The following is a 7,869-nucleotide window of genomic DNA, read 5'->3' as shown; positions in this document are numbered from 1 at the left end:
CACCAAACTAGCTCCCTAATGACCAGACAATAGAACAAAGTATATCAGCTTATACCCAGAATAAAACTTTGTGGGTCTTAAAGGTGCCACTGGACTCAAACTTTGCTCTGTTGCTTCAGAACGACACAGCCACTGACCTGCATCTATTGCCGGACAAGACAGAGTTGGGAAGCAGCTCAGAAATTGTGTCCTCCCCGCTCCCCGCTTTGTCAGGTGGGAAAGCTCCAGGGACACGGGCTCAGGGCCGGCTCACTCGCTAGGCGAACTAGGCGATCACCTAGAGCGGGCCGTCCCTTAGGGGCGCCAAGCTGCACCCGGCCCCGTACTCTGGGAGTTTCTTGATTATTTGTGTTTTTCATTCTTTCTAAAATGCATTTATTTCTTAAAAGTTGGTGGGTGCAAGGGGGGGGGCGGCACCAGAAGGGATCCTCGCCTAGGGTGCAAAATAAGCTGGGGCCAGCCCTGCACAGGCTTTGCTGTTGTGGCATCTTGACAGTGGAACTTTCCTCTCGGGTACCAAGTAAGAACCCCTTTGTTCTCGTAAGCATTTTGGGTTCATCGTGCCGATTCAGAGCTTCGACTGGGGACAGCACCAAAGGTGGGAGTGCCTACGGATTGGGATACATCTGTCTCTCCACAAAACAATGGTACACACGCATCCTTAAATCATTGCATCCCCCCCCCACCCCAGGTCGAAGAAGAAACAGCCTCCCAAGGTTGTCCCCCAAAGGAAACACACCAGATCCTTGCAAGGCCGCATCAGGAAAAAAAAAAACCATGTTAAAGCGCCAGGCGGGCTTCTGCAGTCGGGCCTAATACAACATTAGGCATATCGGCGGAGTTAAATAGCAGGATCTGAGATCTTAAATCCAGCTGGCTAGAAATGGCTCGCGTGGGCACAGCTGCGGCGCTCTACTGAGGAGGGAGACTGTTCCTGGGAAGCGCCTCTGAAAGGGACCTCGTGCGTTTTGCCTTCGGCCGATGCCGCCCACATCACGGGAGCCGTTGTGCCAGTTGGAGCGTTCAGGCCGAAGAGTTGCGGCTGGGTTGCACCTGCCAACAGCTCTGGCTTCTCCAAACCTCGGTCGGAGACAACGCACAGAAAAAGGACAGCCCTTGCCGTGATGAAGGGTTGGAAGGACAATTTTTTTAGGCGTGTTTAAAATGCCGTGCCTGGGCTCCTGTGAATTATTGACACAAAAGGGTCGCCTCGATGTCGGCGCAGCCCTACGATGGGTGACAGCTCGATGGATCTCAGTCAGTTTGACGTCTTGGGGGGGGGGACCCACTGTCTGCAGCTGCTGATTCCAGAGGGGTAGCCGGGTTAGTCTTCTGCAGCCCAAAGGGCAAAAGCACCTCTGAACACCTTTTGTTTTAAACGAGGCAGGAGCTTTTGTGAACTAAAGCCTGCTTGGTCAGATGCGTGAAGTATTGCATTCCGTTGGCTGAGATGCGCATTCACAAAGCTACAACAAGAAGAAAGGTGGTGGCAAGGCTGGGGGTGTTACTACGAAGAGAGGCCGGGAGGCCCGTTTTCCTTCAAGACCTGTGAAATTGCATTGCAGGACACAGTTAAGAACCAGAGACAGTCAATCTGAGAGAATGCGGAATACAGGGGTCATTTCGTAGAAAAAGAGATGCAGGAGCTCATTAGCATAACTTATTAGCATAACTTATTTGCACAGGCCACACCCCCTGACATCACCAGATGTGTGTCAGAAGGCAACACCCACCGCTCAGGCTCCACTGGACTGTTTTGGGTTGCTCGCTATTGGGGCGGGGGGAACGTGCAGATCTGTCTTCACAGAGGAGGGAGAGCTTGTGCCTGAATAAAACTTGGTCTTAAAGGTGCCACTGGACTGTTTTGGATTGCTAGCTATGTGGGGGGGATGTGCAGATCTGCCCTCACAGAGGAGGGAGAGCTTGTACCTGAATAAAACTTGGTCTTAAAGGTGCCACTGGACTGTTTTGGACTGCTAGTTATGTGGAGGGGGGGAGAACGTGCAGATCTGCCCTCACAGAGGAGGGAGAGCTTGTACCTGAAGGTGGGCCGGGGGGGGGCTCTGCAACTTACCTGGCTGCTTCTTGCTCCTCGTGGCCCGACTGAGGGCTGCTGGGAGCAGGGGGTGGGGATTGTTGCATGTGCCCGCCCCCTGGGCTCCTTACTGCCGGAGCTCTGCTCCCGGGCGCTCCCACAGGAAATGACCCCTACACGCAACTAGTAATCATTTATCAATGTAGGTTTCCAGAGGCATCATGGTTCTTCTTTTTTTGCTTTCTCCCAAGGCCGAGGAGCTTCTCTGTTGCCTTTTTGACTACCTGACCTCGGATAGCATCCATCAGATCGAAACCCACGATTCCTCCTAGCCCGGATCTGCTTGCCCCTGTTACTACGTTTGTTTGTTTTTAATCTTGGGTTAATAGGTCTCCAGTTGAGACTTTGAGAAAGCGTGAGCAAGCAAGGTGAGAGAGTTTCATTAATAAAATTACAAAATTTTTAAGCTTTTCATGTGTCACACCTCACGTTTGTGGCTTAAATGAGTCTTTTGCCGGTGATTCTCGGCAGGCTGAATAAGTATCCCCAGGCTGAATTGTTCACAAGGCATTTGCTTAATAGCTCAATACTGTGAGTTTGGGGGTGCTGGCCACAGGCCCCTCAAGAAATTGTTTCCAAATCCCATCTTATTCAGTAAACATAGTAGGTATCGCGTTTCCAGCGAGTCGAATGCTTTCTCGAAATCGAGGACCAACACTATAGAGACTTGCAAAGTGTTTTTGCCATGGGCTATAATTTTTAGAGTGCGACGGATGTTATCAGTCAATTGTCTTCCAAGTATAAAGCCTGTTTGGTCAGTAGCCACATAATCTGGAATTATGTTTTTGAGCCTGTTAGCGAGTAGAGTAAGGAAAATTTTGGCGTCATTATTCAGAAGAGCAATCAGCCTGTACGCCTTTGGATCAGTAGCATTTTTGGGGTCTTTAGAAATGACGACAATATTAGATTCTGTCCAGGATGTAGGTAGTTCCCCAGTTAAAAGCACAGTGTTGCAGATCTTTAACAGATGATCTAGTAGCGATGACTGGAAAGTCCTGTAAAATTCAGCGGGGAGGCCATCTGCCCCAGGGGCTTTATTGGGTTTCAGCAATTTGATAGTCTTCTGTAGTCCTTCCATTGTAAAAGTTTTGTCCATATATGATGAGTGATCTAAAAAGAGTTGTTGGTAGAAGTTCTTGTTTTCCAGATATGTTTGAATGGACTCTAAGGGTGGGTTCTCAGAGCTGTATAACTTTTTGTAATAAGTAGCAAAGGTATGAGCAATCTCTGATGGAAGATATTGTGTATTATTGTCTTGACTTCGAAGAGCCTTTACCTGAGATTAATTCTTCTTGTCCTTTACCCTCCAAGCCAGTACTTTGATATTTTTTGCCGACTTTTGCCAAAAACGCTGTTTTAAGAATAGGAGGTTCTTCTGTATCTGAGAGACTTCAATAGATTCTAAGATCTTTCTTTCCGCCAGAATCTGAGTGAAGATTTGTTTGTCCCCAGTCCGTTTATGCGCCTTTTCCAACGTCGCAAGGTGTTAATGTTTTGTTGGTGACTAACCGATTGGTTTGTAATTCCGGATTCTCAAGACTTCTGCCTAATGTTTTGCAGTTATTGTATGTCTTGATGTGTTACACTTGATCTTAATAAAATGTCAAAATTAAAAAACAAAAAGAGGTAGTGAAGGGCGGGGTATAAATCATAAGAACGTAAGAGAGAAAACAGTGTTGGATCAGGCCAATGGCCCATCCAGTCCAACACTCTGTCACACAGTGGCCAGAAATACCAGGGGCCCTCAGGAGGTCCACCAGTGGGGCCAGGACACTAGAAGCCCTCCCACTGTTGCCCCCCCCCCCAAGCACCAAGAAAACAGAGCATCCCTTGCCCCAGACACAAGAGAAGCCCATGTTGGATCAGGCCAATGGCCCATCCAGGCCAACACTCTGTGTCACACAGTGGCCAAAAGTACCAGGGGTCATTGGGAGGTCCAGCAGTGGGGCCAGGACATTAGAAGCCCTCCCACTGTTGCCCCCCCCCAGGCACCAAGAATACAGGGCATCCCTTGCCCCAGACTGAGAGTCCCTATCTATACCTTGTGGCTAGGAGCCACTGATGGACCTCTGCTCCATATGCTTATCTAATTCCCATTTGAAGCCGTCCAGGCTTGTAGCCGCCACCACCTCCTGTGGCCGTGAATTCCATGTGTATTCCAATCTCTTCTCTTCTTCTTCTTCTTCTTCCTGAAGCTGCTATTAGCCACTGTGGCAAGGAAGGAGGCCTCTTTTTCCCCCACCACGATTGATGGCCTGGGGAAGGTGTTCTATTGTGGCAATGGCCCGCCCCAAAGCACTAACGTCCAGCTCGTGCCAGCGCCCTGATCCAAGTCGGACACCCCTTCTCCCTCCCTCCCCCCTCTGTGGCCGCTTTAGAGTGTTCAAAAGCAAACTCCAGGGGTCCCCCCGATTTCCCACATAGCAGGCAAGTTTGGTGCGTAAGTGTTGGCAGAGAGGACAGATGCAGGGATGTGAAAGGCTTCTCCTTTGGAGATCCGCCCACCACCCAGCCGGCAAAGGCAACTCTGCCGGGGCCAAGGGCGGCTGAAGGGTTTGGGAGCAGTGTTCCCTCTAAGCTGAGTTAGTGTGAGCAAGCTCACAGGTTTTTAGCCTCCGGCTCACGCATTTCTGCCTTCGCCCAGGGAGGATGGCTCCGGAGGGAACTGATTTATGCAGTAGCCAGATTGCTGGCTCACCACTTGAATGCCAGGAGCTCACAAAGTTAGGATTTTTGCGCACAAGGCTCCACGCCTTAGAGGGCGCGTTGTTTGGGCGCTGGGCCTCTGTGCTGTTCCCCGGAAGCCAGTTCAGCTGCCGGACTCGAGGGCCAGGGAACGCCATCCCCGTTCTGCCGCGGAGCCTCTTCCCGACACGGCAGGGTCACGCTGAACTCTGCACCGTGAAGAAAAGCGTCGCCTGCCAATTCCTGCGAGAGGCAGAGTGCAGTCGAAGGTACAGCGACAAGGGAGGCTTTCAGAACTGGCACGGCTCTGCGGCGATGGGGGAACGCTTCGGCTGCTGGGTTTATATCTGCCGGGCAGGCGTTTTGAAAGGATGCGGGAACGGTGCCAGAAGATAGTTCTATATTTTAGTTATTTTCTTCTCTCCCTGGCACGGCTCCTGTATCCTTGGAAGAGAGGGGGGATCTGTTCCTGAAAAGGAACAGGAAGAAGCTCGGATGTGAACTTGAACAGCTTCGATCCTTCGAGAAGAGGGATATGCAAAAAGGCATTCACAGAGGTGAAGCGGCATCGCCCAACATCTCCCCCCCCCCCTGTAAAGAAAAAGGACACAGGGGGCACCTGGACTTGAACCAGGGACCTCTTGATCTGCAGTCAAATGCTCTACCACTGAGCTATACCCCCAGCTGCTGTGCGGCTTCTCAGCCCAGGCTAGTTATGGATACTGCTTCCGCTGGGTGTTTCCTGACAGAACACTATAATTAGGGTGATTTTTTAAAAAACGGATCTGTTTTCAGAGCTGGCTTGTCAGTCTCGTCCTTCCTCCTTGTCCCTTGGGGTCCTCACGAGAGGCCTTATGCCCCCTCCCCAGGCTGGGCTCAGCAGGCGTGGTTCTGCGGTTGCCAGGTCCAACTCGGGAAGTAGCTGGGGACTTTGTGGGTGGAGCCAGGAGCAAGGGTGTGACATGGCTTTTGTGATGTCACGTCCTGTGACGCCACTTCCAGGTCCACCACCACCCCCCACACACACACACCTATCCAGAAGGTTCCTGTGACGCCATGGTCGGAGTCTGTGCTTCTAACTCGGGGGTTGCTCTCGGCTCATTCTCCACCCAAGCACCCTTTAGGGTCACCAGGTTAAGAGGCTGCTCTTAACCAGTACCTCAAGCGCGCGAAAATTTTAATTCTACAGATGGCTGCCTGTGCGCCAGTGTTCCCTCTAAGCTGAGTTAGTGCGAGCTAGCTCAGAGTGTTTTAGCCTCCAGCTCGCAGATTTTTGTCTTAGCTCGGGAAGGATGGGGCTCCAGAGCAAACTCATTGATGCAGCAGCCAAGTCGCCCGCTCACAACTTTAATGCCAGGAGCTCACAGAGTAGAATTTTTGCTCACAAGACTCCACAGCTTAGAGGGAGCATTGCTGTGCGCATGCCCAAACTGAGAGAGAGAGAGAAACAACAGCGACGCACGCTCCCGCGTGTGGACGACGGGGAGCGATGTGGCTGCCCAGCCATCTGGAGCAAGAAGGTGAAATCGTGATTCTCCAGGGTAAAAAAAAGACCGCATCAGGGCCCGAGCAATTTAAACCGCTCCCAGCACGCCGTCTGACCGCACCCAGAGGCAGGCAATGGCCAACCACCTCGGAACATCTCTTGCCTTGAAAACTCTATGGGTTGCCAACTTATGGCCCTTTCCACCACCACTATGTAGGGCTAGTCACACTGTCCTACCTAGCAAGGCTGACTTTAAGAAGACAAAAAAAGAAGAAGAAGAGATTGGATTTATGCCCCTGCCCTTCACTACACAAAGGAGTCTTGGAGCGTCTTACAATCTCCTTTCCCTTCCCCTCCCCACAACAGACGCCCTGTGGGGTAGGTGGGGCCGAGAGAGGTCTCCCGAGACCTGCCCTTGAGAGAACAGCTCTGAGAGAACTTGTGACTGACCCAGGGTCACACCAGCAGCTGCGTGTGGAGGAGGAGTGGGGAATCAAACCCGGCTCTCCCAGACCAGAGTCCTGCCACTCTTAACCACAATACCAAACTGGTGAGACTGTTGAGACAGTGAATGTGCTTTGAACACTTCTAAATTGCTGTTGGGTTGTTTTAATCTTCACCCCATCTTTTTTTGAATCATAATCTGTTGTGGGTCACCAATGCCTCCCGTCTGCCAAATGACAGATCCCAGTGGGGGGTAACTCTTTTGCTCCATCACAGCAAAAGCAAGAGCCTGGCAGCACCTTAAAAGACTCACAGGTTTGTTGTGGCCTCAGCTTCCATGACCTGGAATCCACCCTCTGACAGAATGAGCTCCGGATCCACATAAATATATGCCGCGATCAGTGTTCCCTCTAAGCTGAGTGAGTGTGAGCTAGCTCACAGTTTTTTAGCCTCCGGCTCACACATTTTTGTCTTCGCTCAGGAAGGGACGGGGCTCCGGAGCAAACTGATTTATGCAGCAGCCAAACTACCTGCTCACAACTTTAATGCCGGTAGCTCACAAAGTAGAATTTCTGCTCACAGGACTCCACAGCTTAGAGGGAACATTGGCCGCGATAATTGCGTCTCGGAGGGGCCACAGTATTCCTGCTAGAGATTTCTTAGTTTATGCAAGTATTCTCCTGTCTGTGTCCTGGAACACCCAACTTTGTGCCTCTGTGCCTGAAGGGGAACAACTAGTGTCCCCCGTGAAATCCAAAACTCAAAAATGGAATGCTCTAGTGGACACAGAGGCTGCCCGGTGCATCTCTGCATGATAACCTTTGGGCACTGGGTGAAGACTTTTTTTTAATTGATTGACTGAGGCTTTGGACTTGGATTTTCCCCCCGTGTTCTTTCTGTTGACGGCACCAGGTCTGAAATGGACACCTTCCTTGCTGGCTGTTTGTGATTTCCAAGAAGAAGAAGAGGAGGAGGAGATTGAATTTATACTCCGCCCTTCACTACCCAGAGGAGTCTCCGAGTGGCTTACAATTCCTTTCCCTCCCCATACAGACACTCTGTGAGCAATGTACCCTCTAAGCTGAGTTAATGTGAGCTAGCTCACAGTATTTTAGCCTCCGGCTCACACTTTTTTGTTTTAGCTCAGGGAGGACGGCTC

The 7,869-nt window shown here is 51.0% G+C and overlaps 1 non-coding gene across 1 annotated transcript; it reads right to left on the bottom strand.

Moving 5' to 3' along the window:
* Positions 1-5,390: 5,390 nt before the first annotated feature.
* Positions 5,391-5,462, bottom strand: TRNAC-GCA. The gene has a single exon. It is a non-coding gene; the product is annotated as a tRNA-Cys (tRNA).
* Between the last annotated feature and the right edge of the window lie 2,407 nt (positions 5,463-7,869).

Source organism: Gekko japonicus, unplaced genomic scaffold (assembly GCF_001447785.1).
Source record: "Gekko japonicus isolate JY-2015 unplaced genomic scaffold, Gekko_japonicus_V1.1 scaffold2883, whole genome shotgun sequence".
Lineage (NCBI taxonomy): Eukaryota > Metazoa > Chordata > Lepidosauria > Squamata > Gekkonidae > Gekko > Gekko japonicus.
Note: the sequence above shows the minus strand (reverse complement) of the source record. Positions and strands in the feature narration are given on the sequence as shown.